At 44.4% G+C, this 19,192-nt stretch overlaps 1 protein-coding gene across 1 annotated transcript in view; it reads right to left on the bottom strand.

Annotated features, from left to right (window-relative positions):
- The window catches only part of LOC126184312 (ERI1 exoribonuclease 3-like), a 117,131-nt gene that overhangs the window by 29,261 nt on the left and 68,678 nt on the right, over positions 1–19,192 (bottom strand). The window lies entirely within an intron of this gene.

Genomic DNA, 19,192 nt, shown 5'->3' with positions numbered 1-19,192 from the left:
GCGTAGTTCATCATAGGGACATATTTTTTCGAGGTGATGGGTCCTGTTATCTGTACTGTCACTGTCAAATGCTATGAGAGACTTCTGTGCACAAACACTATTCCAACCGTTCAAGAGCTTGGATGCATGGGTAGGGTCATTTTTATGCAAGATAGCACTCCTCTGCACACTGACACAGCCAGTGATGCAGTTGTTGCAAAGGCATTTTGGAAATGTGAGAATAATCAGCCATCATTTCCCCACAGCCTGGGCATTCAGATCACCTGATATTAATCTGAGTGACTTCTGATGTTGTTTTTTTTTTTTTTGGGTGGGGGGGGGGGGGGGGAAGGAGGCCAGACAGTGAGGTCATCGGTCTCATCGGATTAGGAAAGGATGGGGAAGGAAGTTGGCCATGCCCTTTCAAAGGAACCATCCCAGCATTTGCCTGGAGCGATTTAGGGAAATCACGGAAAACCTAAATCAGGATGGCTGGATGCGGGATTGAACCGTCGTCCTCCCGAATGCGAGTCCAGTGTCAGTGACTTCTGACTGTGGGGTTATCTGAAAGATGATGTATTCAGTGCTCCGATTACGATGTAGCTGAACTGAAGGCACACATTGTGCATCACATTCCGAATGTGACCCCTGAGACACTCCACTCTGTCGTGGAATGTGCTATTTCTCAATTTCAATTAGTGGCAGAAAACAGTGGACAGCATACTGAACATGTCATGTGCCAGTCTCATACCAAACACTGATTTCACTGATTTTTAAGCAGTTCTTGGCCTCAGGACAATTAAAAACCAAGTTTTCCTACCCTATGTGGTACAGCCTTGCCACGGTGGATGGACTTATCTTACTAACAGTAAGTTTGTAATCCAAAAAACCACCTGCGGCTTAGAATAGAGTGCAAAGTAAGCGGAAGTTCTGAAAAATGTTGGTAGGTGGCGCCACAACTAACTTTTGTCATCGAATATATGTAGCGCTACACAGGCATGCTTTGCAGGCACAAAGATAAATACGGGTGCCAAAACCTCTGTGTCAGAAAAAAAAAGAGAGAGAGAGAGAGAGAGAGAGAGAGAGAGAGAGAGAGAGAGAGAGAGAGAAGAAGAAGAAGAAGAAGAAGGGTGGAAGACGAGCTTTTCTTTCCTCCGCCCCGAGTTTCGACCACTGCATTTTCATACATTATCCATCGAAGTAAATACAAATTCCATATTGTTCATCTCCGAATGTTGCAGCGTTTCAATGTACTACGAAAATCCGACTGGCAAGACTGTTAGGGATGTTTGTCAATATGGCCAACTCTACATTCTGAATTTTTTCCTACCTGTGAGAAGAGATGGTTGCTAATAGGAACTTTTATGAATTATGAATCACATGCAGTATTCTCTTCACCATAAGAATAATACGAATATAAACATTTTGCCATGTATTCTTTTGTGTTTGCTGCTATCTCATTTAAATTCTGTCTGCCTAATAAACTACGAAACTAGAGTGAGACAACAGCAAACGTGGAAGAATATACATATCATGTCATGTTTATATTCGTATTATTCTTATGCTGAATAGTGATACAGTCAGAAATGAAGCACGGCAATTGACTAGATTTTTAAATCTAAGATGACTCTAATTTCTGTGCAGAATGTAATGTACTAAAGAGGCGTCTGCAAAGATTTTCAAACAGAGAAAAATTTTCGCTAAACTCTCGTTCAGAACATCTTCAATCATACGCAGTCTATTATTTGGTTCTTGTTGATCGTTATCAAAGAAAGCAGCAGTGTAAGTAACAACAAATAGCAGTCTCTTGCAATTGTTTTGCTAATGAGACGATTGTAAGCGGCGGTAGCACGCACAAAAGCAAGCCATGCCGCGAGCGGCGACAGGCCGTAAACACTCATTATCAGAATGCGACAAACAAGGCATGACATAGTACAGTAATGCATCTTCAGCTTAGAGTGACGTAAGCACCTATAACAAAGAGAATGGCACTTATCAGATCAAAGAAAATTAAGCAATCAATTCAAACCAGATGAAGAACATGGAAAAGGAAGGGTACCCGTATAAATACGGAAGGAGCGCCTGACGCATAGCAATGGCTACCTGGTAAAGCTTAACTGCTAAGCTTACGACTTGAACCAAACTACTGTAGCTGTATCGGCATTCATTTGACCTAAATTGTGCCTCATATTACAATGGGCCAACTTTGTTTCGATTTGGAGGTGCGGCGTAAAACTTTTCTCTCCCCTTGAATTTCGAGTCTCAAATTTCCGGTGCGGCTTGGATTCGGGAAAATTTTTTTTTCCTTGATTTCGAGTCTCATTTTTCAGGTGCGGCTTAGAATCGAGTGCTGCTTATATTCGAGTAAATACGGTATATAAGGGAAGTGAACATTATCATATGCTGAGTGAACACTGAGAAGGAACTCAAGATGTCATGTACTCATGAGAGACAAGAGTTATCAGCACCTGATAGAGCTTGAAAGTGGCCTCATTAAAGGTCTCCATTTGGCTGGCTGGTCAAATTATGCAATATCAAGATTTGTGGGCAATTTGGATATGGCAGTGGCCTGATGTTGGGATGCATTGGAATGTGAGGTCAGGCATACTCCTCATCAAGGTTCTGATTGACCCTGTCTGACCACCACAAATGAGTATCGCCATATTGAGCACCATGTACATAGTAGCTCTTTCACATCTGTGTCCACCATCTGAGGACCAGATGACATTCTGGTGATTGTCCTGCATAATGACATAGATCTTTAGTATTGAGAGATGTCACTAATATTCAAGTCAGATGATACATTTGGTCCTTAGATCGAGTGATAAAAAAGCCCCCTGCATGGATAAAACTCAAACTAGGTCTGCCATTGCAGCGTCATCCGATAAAAGTGCAGGGAGTGTTTCAGGCAGCGCAAATGTCTGCCTGAGCATAGTTAAAAATGGACAGGCCAACAAGATGTGGACCACTGTCGACACTGATCCACAGCGACAGACAGGTAGGTCCTCACGGCGCAAGAGATGACCATGCATTAGCCAGGTGTGGACAATGTGTAGCCGGCAAAGAACAACTGAGTCCTTGCCGGAGGCTCGCAAGGAGGAGCGCCACACATCTGTAATGTCTTTGACAACTTGAAGTTTGTTGGGTGAAGGCAGGGTGTGCCATTCATCACCCCAGGCACCAAGCACCTTCTGCTGCCAAACTGACCTGAGATCACACTCCGAAAGGCCAATCTCCAAGGCCAGGGCATTGACAGCCTGTTTGGCCAGCGTGTCTACCCATTCATTTCCCGGGATGCCGACATGACTCGAGGTCCACACAAAGACCAAGGAGTGGCCGCAACAGGCAAGAGTATGGAGGGACTTCTTGATAGTCATCACCAGACTAGAGCGAGGAAAACACTGGTTGATAGCTCGTAAACCACTCAGGGAGTCACTACAGATAACAAAGGACTCACCTTAGCAGGAATGGATATACTCTAGGGTGCGAGAGGTGGTTACCAGCTCAGCAGTGAAAACACTGGAGCCAGCCAGCAATGAGCATTGTTCAGAATGATCCCCTAGAGTAAGAGCATACCCAACACAACCAGCAACCATCAAACCGTCAGTATAGACCATGTCAGAGCCTTGAAACACGGCAAGGAGTGAAAGAAAGTAGTGGCGGAGGGCCTCAGGAGGGACCGAGTCCTTTGGGCCCTGTGCCTAATCGAGCCGAAGGTGTGGCACACACCACGGGGGTAGATGTACATGGGCTCGGAAAACAGGTGGGAGAGGGAAAAACTCAAGCCCCGAGAGAAGAGCCTGGACATGAACCGAGATCATACACCATGACCGGGGCTGCTGTTCTGGAAGATGGACGACTGAGTTGGGGAACAGCAGACGGTAATTGGGATGCCCGGGAAAGCTACAAACATGTGCAGCATAAGTGGCCAGTAATTGTTGGCGCTGGATCCGCAATGGAGGGACACCAGCCTCCACAAGTATGCTGTTCACAGGGCTTGTGCGGAAAGCTCCAGTGGCGAGTCGGATCCCACTGTGAAGGATGGGGTAAAGCAACCGCAACGCAGAAGGTTATGCCGAACCGTAAGCAAGGTTCCCATAATCTAGACGGGACTGAATTAGCGCCTGATACAGTCATAGAAGGGTAGACCGATCGGCACCCCAGCTGGTGTTACTCAGAGGAGACCTGGGGCAAAAAATGGAAAAAAAATTGATTATTATTTTTTTGTTTCATTAAAATCTACGGAATCTCCTGAACATTCTGATATATTATTTATTTGGTGGAAATATTATCTTGTTGGTATTATCGTCCTTTACTGTACATCTGCACTGTCAGTTTTCATCCTCGTGACTTACATTGACTCATTTGAACGGTCATGTTTCCAAAACTATTTACTGTAGAAGGCTGTGGTTTTGTTGTTTTGTAGTTGACAGTCTGCTCTACACAGTGTATTGTTTCCACAGCTCTTTGTTTGAATGGCGTGAAGTGTTTCGTGAATAGCTTTCTGTTTAGTGGGTTTTAGTTCGCGCAGCAAGCAGACATTGACAGCATTTTGCAGAAGAAAAATGACAGAACCATGTGGAATATTCAAGAAGTGAAGAAACAAAGCTAACAAGTTTTACCGAAAATGTGTAGCTGATGAAGCTTGTTTGAGTATAGCACAAGGAACTACAAGTGACAGCAGTGACAAGAAAAGTGCAGTGCCTACACCCTCTCCCCCCAGTGCTTCAAAAAGGAAAGTTGACTATAGAGTTTATGAAGAGCTCAGTGTAGAAAAAGACATGGATATGAATATAATTGTGGAGTTCGGTATTTTGGCTCGTGTTCTAAGTGAAGCAAGGTGGTGCAGTAACACTGTCTGAAGATGAATCAGATAGGAAAGGAATTGTTTGTCATTTACATATTTCCTGTCAGAACTGTGAATTCTCTAAATCGTTTTGCACTTCAAGCAAGTGCAAAAACAACTTGTATACTAATAACGTAAGATTAGTATATGGACTGAGGTGCATTGGGAAGGGTCAGGCAGCTGGGAAAATGTTGTGCAGCATCAAGAATTTGCCAGGTCTTCCTACAGAGTATGAACACAACACAAATGTCATTGGTGATTGTGTAAAAGAAGTGGCTACAGATTCCATGATATCTGCAACAAAAGAAGCAGTGGAAGCAAGTGATGGTCGCACTGATATCAGTATTGCCTTTGATGGTTCCTGGCAGAGACAAAGACACAAATCTAAGAATGTAGTTGCAACGGCAACAAGTGTTGACACTGGAAAAGTCCTGGATCTTGAGATTTTGTCAAAATATTCTCAAGGATGCACATGTGCTGACATGGATAGAGAGAGAGAGAGAGAGAGTAGAAGCCCATAAGCCAAATTGTGGAAAAAATTATGAGGGAACAAGTGGAGGGATGGAAGTGGCTGCTGCAGTAAATATTTTTCAGTGATCTGAGGAAGAAAGGGGAGTTAGGTATATTCAGTTCTTGGGAGATGGAGACAGCAAGTCTTTCAAAGCAGTAGTGGACAGCAAACCTTACAGTGTGCCCATATCTAAACTAGAATGTGTAGGCCATGTGAAAAATAGAATGGGTGCACGTCTCAGACAGTTGAAAATAAAACTTGGCAACGCAAAGCTGTCAGATGGTAAAACAATAAAAGGTCCTGGCAGACTGACTGACAAGGTGACAGATCAGTTTTAAGATTATTATGGCAAAGCTATTAGGGACAACACCAATGATTTGCACAAGATGGTGAGAACAGTGTGGGCTATCTAGTATCATAAAATTTCAACTGATAACAATCCTGAACATTGTTTGTGTCCTCCTCCTGAGACATGGTGCAAATATAGAAAATCTGAAACTGAAGGATCTCTGGCAGATTTTAAGCATAAAGACAGTGTACCTCAACAGTAATGGAGGCTCTGAAGCCTATATTTAGAGATATGGCCCATCCAGATCTGTTGAAAAGGTGTTTGCATGGGAAAACACAAAACGTCAACGAATCTTTCAACAATCTTCTCTGGACTCACATACCAAAAAGTGTACTTGGGATGAAGACCCTACAGTCAGGAAGTATGACACTGTAATCACATTTAATAATGGATGTAGTGGCACACAAGAGTACTTGAGAAGGTGGGAGAGATTTTGGGGAAGAATAAAGTGGAAGGTCTTCACAAAGTGGACATCGGAAGAGTGAAAAAAGCTGAAATTTCAGCAAAACATGTGACCAAAGAGGCAAGGAAAAGGAGAAGGCAGCTGTTATTTGATAGAACTGGTGGTGAAGATGACCTAAAATATGGAGCAGGGCATTTTTAATAACATCATGTAACAATAAAGGTAAGAAATTGTATATGAAAACTTTAAACGTCCTTTTCTCACTTTATACATTTTTCACTACAAAAGCCCCTTTTTATCAGAAACTATTCATCCTATTGCAGTGAAACTTTTACAGGGTCCTGCACAACTATCCAGTCAGCCATGGATCTACAACCAAGAATATACGTTCGGCTCAGCTATTTTTATGTGTATTTATGTTAACAAAATTTAGGCATTGAGTAAAAAATTTGTAAAACCTTTTGTTTTGAAGCAAAACCTACCATCGTAGATCAGTAGAATAAAGAGTCAGTGGTTAATATACAGCATAATTTTTAAATCCTTATCTACAACAGTTTCTGAGATAATGGGTCATTAACATTGGTGAATTAACATGGGTGAGATAGGGGTCCGGGTCTCTCCTTCAGATGCCGCCAGCACGTTTGTTTAAGCTGCCGAATATCAGGGAGCCAAGTCAACCAGGTATCAAAAACCAATCCCAAAAACCGATGTGTCTCCACCACAGCAAGAGGTTCGCCATCAAGATAAAGCTGTGGCTCAGGGTGAACTGTGCAATGCTGGCAGAAATGCATAATGCAGGTCTTGGCAGCCAAAAACTGGAATCCATGTGCTACAGCTCTAGACTGCGCCTTGTGGATAGCACCCTGTAGCTGCCATTCAGCAGCTGCAATGCCGGTGGAGCTATAGTATAGGCAGAAGTCATCAGCACACAAGGAATCTGAGACAGACGTTCCCACCACTGCAACAAGCCAATTAATTGCAACTAAAAAGAGGCAGACACTCAAGACAGTCCCTTGCGGGACCCCATTCTCCTGAACTCGTGAGGAACTATGGGAGGCCGCAACTTGTACGCGGAAGGAACGAAGCGACAGAAAATTTTGCATGAAAATCGGGACTGGGCCCCGAAGACCCCACTCATGTAGCATGGAGAGGATGTGTTGAAACTTCCTGGCAGATTAAAACTGTGTGCCCGACCGAGACTCGAACTCGGGACCTTTGCCTTTCGTGGGCAAGTGCTCTACCATCTGAGCTACCGAAGCATGACTCACACCCGGTACCCACAGCTTTACTTCTGCCAGTATCTCGTCTCCTACATTCAAAACTTTACAAAAGCTCTCCTGCGAACCTTGCAGAACAAGCACTCCTGAAAGAAAGGATATTGCAGAGACATGGCTTAACCACAGCCTGGGGGATGTTTCTCATTCTGGAGAGGATGTGTTGTCGCAATGTTGTATCATATGCCTTTTGCATGTCAAGAAAGACAGCAACCAGATGCTGGTGGTGGACAAAGGCTGTACCGATGGCAGACTCCAGACAGACCAGATTATCGGTGGCAGAGCGGTCCTTACGGAACCCATCCTGAGACGGAGCCAGAAGGCCCCGAGACTCAAGTAGCCAACTCAACCTCCAGCTCACCATGCATTCGAGCAACTTGCAAAGAACATTGGTGAGGCTAATGGGGCGGTAGCTGTCCACCTCCAGCGGTTCTTTCCAGGTTTCAATACAAGGATTACGATGCTTTCCCGCCATTGCGACAGGAACTCACCCTCAACCCAGATACACTTGAAAAGGTCTAGGAGGCGTCGCCAGCAGTCCACCAAAAGGTGTTTGAGCATCTGACAGTGGATGCAATCTGGCCCGCGAGCCATATCAGGGCAAGCGGCTAGGGCATTTTGGAATTCCCACTCACTGACCAGAGCATTGTGGGTGGTGCGTGTGGAATGAAAGGCTCCGACGTTCCACCTGCTCTTTCAGAGAGCGGAAGGCCAGCGGGCAATTCGCAGAAGCAGAACTCTGAGCAAAATGCTCCGCTAAGTGGTTTGCAATCGTGTCGGAGTCAGTACAGACTGCTCCATTCAGTGAAAGTGCAGGGACGCTGACAGGGGTCTGATAACTATAGAGTCGCCTAATCTTGGCCCAAACCTGGGATGGAGAGGTACGGAGGCCAATGGTGTAGACATACCTTTCTCAGCACTCCTGCTTGCATCTGCAAATGAGGTGGCAGGCTTGCACACAGTTAAAGGCAATGAGGTGTTCCAATGATGGATGCCGCTTATGACGTTGGAGGGCCTGCCTGCGATCTCTAATTGCCTCAGTGATCTCGGGTGACCACCAACGCACAGTCCTCCGCCCAGGGGACCCAGACGAACAGCGAATTGCAAATTCTGCGGCTGTAATGATGCCGGTGGTGATCAAGTGAACCACCACATCAATGGCGTCATTGGAAAGAGTCTCAATAGCGGCAATGTGTGCCCGACCGAGACTCGAACTCGGGACCTTTGCCTTTCGTGGGCAAGTGCTCTACCATCTGAGCTACCGAAGCATGACTCACACCCGGTACCCACAGCTTTACTTCTGCCAGTATCTCGTCTCCTACATTCAAAACTTTACAAAAGCTCTCCTGCGAACCTTGCAGAACAAGCACTCCTGAAAGAAAGGATATTGCAGAGACATGGCTTAACCACAGCCTGGGGGATGTTTCTCATTCTGGAGAGGATGTGTTGTCGCAATGTTGTATCATATGCCTTTTGCATGTCAAGAAAGACAGCAACCAGATGCTGGTGGTGGACAAAGGCTGTACCGATGGCAGACTCCAGACAGACCAGATTATCGGTGGCAGAGCGGTCCTTACGGAACCCATCCTGAGCGGATGCAATCTGGCCCGCGAGCCATATCAGGGCAAGCGGCTAGGGCATTTTGGAATTCCCACTCACTGACCAGAGCATTGTGGGTGGTGCGTGTGGAATGAAAGGCTCCGACGTTCCACCTGCTCTTTCAGAGAGCGGAAGGCCAGCGGGTAATTCGCAGAAGCAGAACTCTGAGCAAAATGCTCCGCTAAGTGGTTTGCAATCGTGTCGGAGTCAGTACAGACTGCTCCATTCAGTGAAAGTGCAGGGACGCTGACAGGGGTCTGATAACTATAGAGTCGCCTAATCTTGGCCCAAACCTGGGATGGAGAGGTACGGAGGCCAATGGTGTAGACATACCTTTCTCAGCACTCCTGCTTGCATCTGCAAATGAGGTGGCAGGCTTGCACACAGTTAAAGGCAATGAGGTGTTCCAATGATGGATGCCGCTTATGACGTTGGAGGGCCTGCCTGCGATCTCTAATTGCCTCAGTGATCTCGGGTGACCACCAACGCACAGTCCTCCGCCCAGGGGACCCAGACGAACAGCGAATTGCAAATTCTGCGGCTGTAATGATGCCGGTGGTGATCAAGTGAACCACCACATCAATGGCGTCATTGGAAAGAGTCTCAATAGCGGCAATGGAGGTGAACCAGTCCCAGTCAGCCTTATTTACAGGGAGACCCAGAAGAGTGACGCTGTGGCAGTGACAGAAGACAGAAAGATCGGAAAGTGGTCACTACCGCACAAGTTGTCACGCACACTCCACTGGACAGATGGTAATAGGCTAGGGCTGCAGATCTAAAAGTGCCTTCACACATTTCACACTGAAGTCGTTAAGCAAGTGTTGGCACAGCTTGACCTTTCTCTTTTAAATAATGGTGCCTTCACACATTTAAAAGAGAAAGGTCAAGCTGTGCCAACACTTGCTTAATGACACTGCCTCGGCCTGTTGCCACTGAGCCAGCCCACAGAGGGTTATGGGCATTGAAGTTGCCCAGTAACAGAAAAGGTGGCGGCAATTGGGTTATCAGTGCAGCCAGGACATGCTGCGGGATGTCACCATCCGGTGGAAGATAGAGACTGCAGACAGTAACAGCCTGAGGCGTCCACACACGAACAGTGACAGCCTCTAAAGGTGTTTGAAGAGGGACACACTCGCTGTAAAAAGAGTTAAGGACGAAGATGCAGACACCACCAGATACCCTCTCATATGCTGCCCGGTTCTTATAATAACACTGATAACCACGGAGGGCAGGGTTCCGCATCACCGGAAACCAAGTTTCCTGGAGAGCAATGCAGGAGAAAGGGTGAAAGCTGACAAGTTGGCAGAGTTCAGCAAGGTGGTGGAAAAAACCGCTGCAATTTCACAGGAGAAAGACATTGTACATGGCCGAAAATGGCGTGAAGGGACCGAGGAGGCAGATTACGCTGCTAGGTCACCTGCTGCCACCAACTGAGAACCTATGGATGTGTCATCCATCGCGTCTCAGGGACGGGCGAGATCTAGGACCTCAGCAGAAGCCAGAGTCTCCACCTCATTCTCAGATGCAGAGCTGGTAGGTAACTATGGTGGCGGTGGTGCCACCGCAGTTTCCTTCGTCTTAGGGGTCTTTGGCGATTTCTTGCACTGTTCCTTGGGTTGCTCAAGCAGGGAGGGCTTCTTTGATTCAGTCTCTGGGACTGAAGAGGACCGCGAAGCCCTACGACCAGCTACCTGGGGCTTCTTCAGCCACTGTCTGCTTTGCCACTGGTAGGAGGAACCTGGGAAGGGAGTGACCCAAGGGACCCATTCCTAGCGAGAGAAGCCGAAGAAGATTTACACTTCTCTGGCTTAGAAGTGGGTATGGATGTCCCCGATGGTTGGGAGGGTGCTGTTCCCGAGGTAGGTGGTGCGGGAACAACAGGGAGGGGAGTGCCCACCGCCATCAAAGGGGCAGGTGTGGTCTTATGGCTCTGAGAGCTGACTGTAGTTGGTGTAACAGATGGGGGCTATCACTGTTGTCATAGCAGCGGCACACGAGGAAGTCATATGCACAGGATGGAGTCATTCATATTTCCTCTTACGCCTCAGTATAGGTCAGTTGGTCCAAGGTCTTATATTCCATGATATTCTGCTCTTTCTTTAAGATCCTGCAGTCTGGCGAGCAAGGTGAATGATGCTCTCTGCAGTTGACACAGATCGGAGGTGGGGCACATGGAGTATTGGGATGTGATGGGCATCCATAATCTCGACATGTGAGGCTGGAAGTACAGCGGGAAGACATATGGCTGAACTTCCAGCACTTAAAGCACCGCATCGGAGGAGGGATATAGGGCTTGATATCACAGCGGTAGACCATCACCTTGACCTTCTCCGGTAATGTATCACCCTCGAAGGCCAAGATGAAGGCACCGGTAGCAACCTGATTGTCCCTCAGACCCCGATAATGCGCTGGACAAAATGAACACTTTGCCGCTCTAAATTGGCACACAGCTCGTCATCAGACTGCAAAAGAAGGTCCCTATGGAATATAACACCCTGGACCATATTTAAACTCTTATGGGGCATGATGGTAACTGAAACATCCCCCAACTTGTCACAAGCGAATAACCTTCGTGACTGGGCAGAGGATGCTGTTTTTATCAAAACCGACCCAGAGTGCATTTTGGATAATCTCTTCACCTCCCCAAACGTTTCCTCTAAATGCTTTACAAAGAACTGAGGCTTCATTGCCATGAAAGACTCCCCATCAGCTCTTGTACAAACTAGGAACTGGGCGAATAAGTCTTGCTGCCATCCTTAGCCCTTCACTCCTCCCACGGTGTAACCAGGGAGGGGAACGATTTTGGATCATATTTCTGAGTGTTGAATTGAGCCCTAGAACACGTAGATTCTGCTGGCGGCTGGACACCAGCAAGAGATGATGTACCACGCTTCACTGCAGGTCATCTGCCCTGATGCCACCCACTCCGACTAAGGGCCCTCCCCATGGGTGCCACCCCGCCTCAGCAAGGGACACCTGGCAGGATGGCCACTGCCGTGAGTACCGATGCCCCAGGGAGATAGGCATCTACTCCTTGGCATATGTGGGGAGTTAACAGCGCAGGCATCAGCAGAGCAATCCGGGTCTTGTCAGGGCACTACAGCCAACAGGGTACATGGCGGCCCCACCACAACGGACTGGCTACCACGCTGGATATTAGGTGCAAGGAAGTCCATGATCGTCGTCTCCGCAGAAAGCGACACTGCACAGTGCATGGCAGAAATCGCACCCAGGAATGTATCCTCGCCCAAGAGATGCAGAACGAGCGGGAATGCAATGCGACGATGAGAAAGCAGGCAAAAGATCTCAATGCACGATGGACACAATGCACCTGGTAAGGCACCCTTCTCCAATTGGCTCGCTCTTTGGAAGAATTTTGAAATATGGAGGTCAAACCCGAGAGGGGACCATCACATAAAGGCCGAAACGTGTGAGACTCCTTTTAGTCTCCTCTTATGACAGGCAAGGATACCGCAGGCCTAATCTAACCCCCGAACCTGCAGGGGGACCCACAATGGTAACAGTTCTGTTTACGGCAAATGCAAAGAAGGTAGTGCTCAAAGACCCATATCATTCTTAGATGTAGTGCCAATGGGGCAACACACTTGAGATAAAAGCTGGTAGATTACCTTGGAATCCCTCATCTGAGTAAAGTAGCTATGTGTCCCTATGTTGCATCATAGGTCTTTTGTATGTCAAGGAGAACTAATAGGTGTTGACTAAATGCTGAGGCTTCCCTGACAGCAGTCTGCAACCATAACCTTTGAATAAATTTCCTTTACTACACAATTATAGTCACAAATTTTTTGTCTTCAGACTAGCGGTTTCTGTCTATTATGACACTCTTCAGATCTGCAGCAAAATATGGGAAAAATACAAATACACTAGCAGATTGTTTTCATCTTAAAACAATAAAATAGACCATAATGAAAAGTATTACTGACATACATGTGCATTTTTGCACTTTACAATTGAAGAGGCATACTTGTTTTATAAAAACATGTCCTAATATACTGGAGCCATAGTGGCATCGTCAAATGGTAAAAACAAAATCAGCACCAGTCTTGTCAGATTATATATAAATAATAGTATATACAAGAGTCATCTTGTCAACAGCACTACTGTTCAAAACAAACTGCGTACAATAGCCACAAAATGTTTGTGTTGCAAGTTTTCCAGATGTCGCTACTGTAGACGTACACTCATTCTTTGATGATTAATTGAATGATGAAAAATAACAGGGGATACAATCAGTAAAGTCTGCAATGGGCTTATAAGGTGTAAGAGGCATTACAGTGATAAAAAGCAATGAAATAAAACATGATAAAAGTTAGATTGCTAAAAAGGAAAATGTTAAGAGACTGTAACATATGCACAAATGGCGGTATTACAGATAAAGAAGTAAATAGTATACAGCTTTCAGAGTGCACAGAATAATACAAAAAATTACAAAATAAATAGCTAAAGAAGCCTAATGAATGAAAACAGACTACCACTCATAATCAGCACCCTCTGTTAGCACCAACTCCAGAACGCCGCATTGGAGAGAACTGGTTATTCTATATTCGGGTCACTGTTCAGTTTGCGACCATGCCGCAACTTGCATAACCTTTGAAATCCACAACAGGGTTGCTGTTAAACTGATTGGTCTGTAGCTGCCTATACTGTGGTTTTCTTTGCTAGGTTTCAATACTGATAAAATCATACTTCCCATCCAATAGGTGGGGAAAAATTCCTCCTGCTTGATCTTGTTAACCATCGTCAAGATACTTCGATCATTTGAGTCACCAAGTTAGTGAAGCATTTGATTGTGTAAGGAATCCAGGCCTAAAGAGCAGCTTCACATTGTGCTACTGCAATGCTGAATTTCCATTCTGTGATAGGGATGTTATCGATCTACATGTGTCAGGTGTTAAAATGTAGAATATTGCAATACATAAAGATTTGAAAGTGGCTGAAAATTGTTTGAAGCTGAAATTTTGACTTAGTATGTGGCCAGTAATTTGGCTATGTCAAAGGAATTGGTATGAAGTACTCTTCAATCTAAAATTCTGTTTTGCAGTTGTATCTGTACCCATTGAATCAATGTATTGTTCCCAACAATCCTACTTCCATTGTTTGATTACATAATGTGCTTTTACTTTTAATTATTTTATATAATATTATCTGAGTACCTGGCACTGTCCAGATGTGTATTTATTCCAATCTTTCATTAGTCTATCTTCTCTTTCCACTGTATCTGCACAGCTCCTTCACCCCTTCTCTGTTCTCCACCTCCACCCCCACCCCCAGTCTGTCCATCTCCTCCTTCCCCTCTGTCTGTTAACCTGTTCCTCCCCCTCTGTCCATCTACTCCTTCCCCTTCTGTCCATTTCCACATCCCTTACTCTATTTCCTCCTCCCCCCTCTATTTGTCAAGTTCTTCCCCTCTCCCTCTCCCCTCCTCCTCCTCCTCTTCCCTTTCTCTGTCCTTTTCCTCCTCCCCCCTCTCTGTTCATCTCCTCCTCTCCCCTCTCTCTGCCTATATCTTCCTCCTTGTCTCTGCCCATTTGCCATTCCCCCTCTCTCAGTCCATCTCCTACTGTATCTGTAATTATCTACTCCTTTCCCCTTACTGTCTGTCCATCTCCTCCTTCCCCTTCTCACTTCATGTTATCACAATCACCCCAATAGGATGCTAGCAGTTCTTATCCCCACAATATTTCTTCCCTGTCAGTAACTAATTTGTGAACCCAGTTTAATTGAGATCGTTCTAGGGGTTTAGAATGAGCTTTCTACCTGTGGCTTTGTAAGCATATGCATATGTGAAATATATTTAACATATTTCACACAAATTTGTACACATATTTCATCTGTATCTGCAGCAAATTTCACCCTGCAGTTTCACATTCATGCAGCACAATTTCTATGAAGTCGTATCTCTTGAACTACGTGCTGTACAATAATATAATTTTGCAGGTACATTCACTGGCATATTCAGATACTGCATGTGAAATGTGTTGAGAATAGAATTAGTAGTAAAGACGTGATAAATTAAGACATCATGCATAATGTGCCAGGTTTTCACAGATCTCAAGAGTTTATGATGTCATTATCTCCTGAACTACATGTCGCACCATGATTTATTTTTCTATGTAAATTCAGGAGGAGGAGGAGGTGATTAGTGTTCAACATTCCATTGACAGTGAGGTTATTAGAGGCAGAGCACAAGCTCAGGTTAGGGAAGGCTGGAGAACAAAAGCAAGCGTGCCCTTTCGAAGGAACCTTCCTGACATTTGCCTTAAGCGATTTACAGAAATCATGGAAAACCTAAATCAGGATGGGTTTGAACCATTGTCGTCCTGAAAGAGTCCAGTGTGCTAACCACTGCACTACCCTGCTTGGTATGTAGATTCAGCAGCATATGTTGATACTGCCTATGAAATATGTTGCAAACAGAGTTAGCAGTAAAGAAGTAATAAATTAAAATGTCATGCATCATGTGGCAGTAGTAAGCAATAACCTTTTTTGCTTTCATCATTTTGTGGGGCTAGTCCGGAGAATAAGTTTCATAGAGGTTTGAAATTATGTGTGAACATTGTTCCAAGTCTACATGTGCTCTCATTCTCAAATATTGGATGACTACAGTATGGATATTCACATGTTACTGACTACACTGCTTTTTCACGCTCACCCCTTTTATAGGTACTGATTACACACTTTTATTAGGCCCCTGCTTGGAGGATGTTGAGGGCAGAAGCTTGTGATCAGCTTGGAGCACTATGGATGATGAGACAACCACTTCCTTCTCCGAGAGCAGCCAGCTTGTAGATTATAAATGAAATCAATACATAATGGAGTAATGTGTTGCAGAAGTGTCACAAAAGTTGATGGTGAGTTACTACAAGGGCAAGGTCCAGCATCTTCGCTCATTTCTGTAAATAATATTAATAATCACTACGCAGAACACTGCACATGGATCAAAACTGTATTCTTATGGTACACAATACTGTTATGTAGCTAAGATTGGCAATGAGTGTACACATTCCGAAGTGGCACAAACTCAACTGACTTCCATCAATCACAGAAGGGCCAGTGTGAGATGAGTAGGTGGTTTTACCACCACTGCAATGGTTGGCAGACAGTAGGTGATATGTGTACCAAGTCTGGTTGAGATCAATCCAGTAGTTTTGGAGATCTGTCACATACATAAATTCATATGTATGTACATCCATTTTTATTATATATATGGAATAGATTACTGGCAGAGGTACGTCTCATTTGTCATTCTAATGCTTTTTGTCTGTTTTCTATGGCCTCAGCTATTTCTTGAGACCACCATAGAACACATCACTATAGGCACGCAATTGTATCACAGATTTGACACAAAGACTGCAGAGTGCTAAGCTGATCACAGAAAAGGTGCCAGGAGTGGCACTAAAAATGCACTGGAATCTTTGTATTCATCAGATAAAGGTTGAAATCCAGAAGTTGGGTGCTTGACTAGTTGACCTCTACTCATTGCATTGTCACTGCATTGCACATAATTGTGTATGTTGACATCAGCCAGCAGGATAAGATATAACAATTTTTCCACCTTCCAATAAGATACATCCCTACTTTTGGGGGGAGGGCGGTGGGGAAGGGGGAGAGTATAAGTTGTGAATTATTACCAAGGCAGACAGTCGAATTCTAACGGCTATGGCCTAACGGTGGTGTTCTGTAGAACCTTCTCACTAAAAATGGATGGTTGCACCAATGTGCAAATGCCCCCTGAAGCTCCTATCATGTAACTAAAGACATGGTACTTTCAACCCGAGACGTGATTTTCCGGTAACTGCGATTCTTGCAGTGCAACACATATGTGGAGAAGGGTGACATCAATTTCTTGAGTTCTGCCAGGTGGTGGTATTAACTGCTACAGTTCCATTGTATGAGCATTAAAAGAGGGGGAATATGAGCAGTGAAAATGAAAGGTGAGTTATTTCTGTTTCCTCCCCAGCTTCCCTTACTATTGGTGTAACATCCTCTGTCTACAGGTACTTCTACTGTAATGGGACATTCAAGGCCCAAGAGTTGTAACAAAGAGGTTCTTGATTTACATGTTATTATTATTTTGCAAATGTGTTCAACACAATGTTCTGCCACAGTTCGGAATGTCTGCCCAATATAAGACTTCCCACACTGGCATGGGATATTATGTTTCCTAAGGTGCATATCAAACCCCACGCCAATTTGGGATACCTTATACCAGGTAGACATGCCAAACTGTTCAGGAATGTTGTGTTGAACACCATTGTCATACAAGCCTGGGACAACCTGACAAATCAGCGGTAGTTTAGCACTGCCTGATCATGAGGCATCATATGTTTTACAAGAAGACTTAAGTTTTATATTCAGCATCATATTTCTTGAACTATGTTCTTAGGGAGGCCATACATATCTGTACAGCGGGCAATCTTATCAACAGTGGTTTTCAGTTAAGCACTACCTGGAATCCAGCTGCCATTAAATGAAAACAGAAGAAACAAGAGTTTCCGATTCATGACTCTACACAGGGAATTGCTGACGTGTGATTCAGTTTTTAAGCACAGGAGTGTCCAGTAGCACAGTCTTTGCCCACAGCACATGCACGGAAGGCCTTTCTGCAGCTCCCGCCAGGGGCACAAGTGCTGCTTTCCTCCAACTGTGAGTGTATTTCACACACACATACTGCCAGGCCCTGGCCAGATAACTGTCTCCCCCCCCCCCCCCCCTCAATTATTGTCAGCTGCATCTTGTAGCAGTGACAACAGTATCTATCACCATCTGAAGGTGTCGAACAGCTGTATTGATGAAATATTCTGGGATTCATACAGTATGATCCGGTGGCAAACTCGAGAAGAATATTTGCAACAGATATATTAGGAAAGCCTGAAAAATTTTATTATTATTACTATTTTGGAGCGCCAGCCTTTGACATACGACAGGTGATCAAACATTTTATGTTCCTGTATCTTCTTTTCCTTTTTAAACATCAGGCAAACTTGTGACCAGGATGAGTGAAAATAATATGGGTAGTTTGTGGACTGTGGAGGTTGTTGGCAAGTGTGATCGTCATGTAGAGTTCAGCATTTTCATATATACTTCTGAAGGAAAGTGACATGATATATAATCAAAAAGGAAACACTGAAAACATGTCGAGCCTAATGTCATATCTCTATAACATGAACTTTATTTTTTCTGGAAAAATGTAAATATGAAGGTACCTGAGTCAGCCTGAGTTTCCTTTGAGCCTCTCTGTATGCATCATACACTTTGAATGCTGCAAAATTTCATGTTTGAATTCTTCATCAAATTGGAGCATTAGGCCTCTTTAAAAGATAATTCCGTTGGTCACATTACTGCTTTTATCTGTAATAATAGTGAGAGGGATACCTTCTAACTTTGTAGAGGCTTGATGAGAATGTGTTTCAGTCAAGGCTTTAGCAAATAAGGATACATTTTGCATTTTTTCCAAGGAGATTGTCCATTCTGCCTCTGTCATATACTGCACAGGCGGTGATTTGTTCTCTACTGTACACAATTCCCAGTTTATTTGTGAATTGTTCTCCAATAAATGGTATTTTTGCACCTACACGGAAGTTTTGTCTACATTTATGTTGCACAAACAATACTGTCCTTAGCAGAGGGCACATAACATACCAAACTCACTTCACCTTAATCCTGTTCTACTCACAGATGTTCCGTATGCAGAACAATTGTCAGTACCCATTTGAACAAGCACAATTTCTCTAATTTTAACACTGTAGTCATTATGTGAGGTGTGCTGGAAAAATCAATATATTATTTCGTTCTAATTGGAATGTGGGCTCAGCATGTTTAGCACAAGACTCTTTACGACACACACTACATTTGTTGTCTCTTATTGCAGCTTGTTAAGTATTTTTATAACACTCTCTTGACAACAAAACAAAACCATGACAAATCATGCACCTCATCTCTGAATCTTCTTTTTTCTTTTATTCTGAGTTGGTAGGGCTCCTAGACCAATAATCAATACTTAAGAACTGGTCTAACTTGGTGCTTGCCATCAAGAGTGCTCTCTGATAAGGCCACACCAGAATCTAGCATATAAACTGGCCCAGGACTGGTCTGAATCAAATGGGATGCAATCTGTGGTTTGGCTTAGGTACTATTATCGTGCACTCTGTTTGTCCTAAGCGGAACTCTGATACAGCATGGACTGGACTTTGCTTTGGAATACAGACTA

Source organism: Schistocerca cancellata, chromosome 4, assembly GCF_023864275.1.
Source record: "Schistocerca cancellata isolate TAMUIC-IGC-003103 chromosome 4, iqSchCanc2.1, whole genome shotgun sequence".
In the NCBI taxonomy this organism is placed as follows: Eukaryota; Metazoa; Arthropoda; class Insecta; order Orthoptera; family Acrididae; genus Schistocerca; species Schistocerca cancellata.
This window is presented reverse-complemented; position numbering and strand designations above follow the sequence as displayed.